A 478-nucleotide genomic window follows, 5' to 3' on the forward strand; every position below is an offset into this window, starting at 1 on the left:
CATATCTCTCTTCAGAGATCTTATTGCCGTAATCGAGCGTGGTGACTTCTCTATTGTGATGCTTGTGATGTGCACGCTGATTATATTATATACGTCATATGGGACATATTGTTTAACGTCGATTCCGCACGACAATTTTTTTGTTAGAGAAGTTCTCTTGGCAAAGATATACTCTTGGTGGTTTGCTATTGTTCCTCGAGAGAAGCTTACGAGCGTCCGAAAAATTTTTCAGTCCTGCCTAGATTCTCTGGCATAGAAGTCTCGTGCGCTCGCACTCGATCTTATCATATATTAAAAATATTAATTTATTAATATAATATAAATTCTAGATGTTAACTTTACAAATTAAATGATAAAAGCTACGAGTCCAATGTAGGATATTAATAAATGATTTACTGAGGATGACCTAATGAGGATCAAAAGTTGAGTTTAGCATTGTAGTATTGAAATTATTGTGAATATTAAAATTCATTTATTA

At 33.3% G+C, this 478-nt stretch overlaps 1 protein-coding gene across 1 annotated transcript in view; it reads left to right on the top strand.

The window, feature by feature from the left end:
* LOC108688729 overlaps window positions 1-478 on the top strand; it is a 19,640-nt gene that overhangs the window by 8,601 nt on the left and 10,561 nt on the right. The window lies entirely within an intron of this gene.

Source organism: Atta colombica, unplaced genomic scaffold (assembly GCF_001594045.1).
Source record: "Atta colombica isolate Treedump-2 unplaced genomic scaffold, Acol1.0 scaffold238, whole genome shotgun sequence".
NCBI classification, from domain to species: Eukaryota; Metazoa; Arthropoda; class Insecta; order Hymenoptera; family Formicidae; genus Atta; species Atta colombica.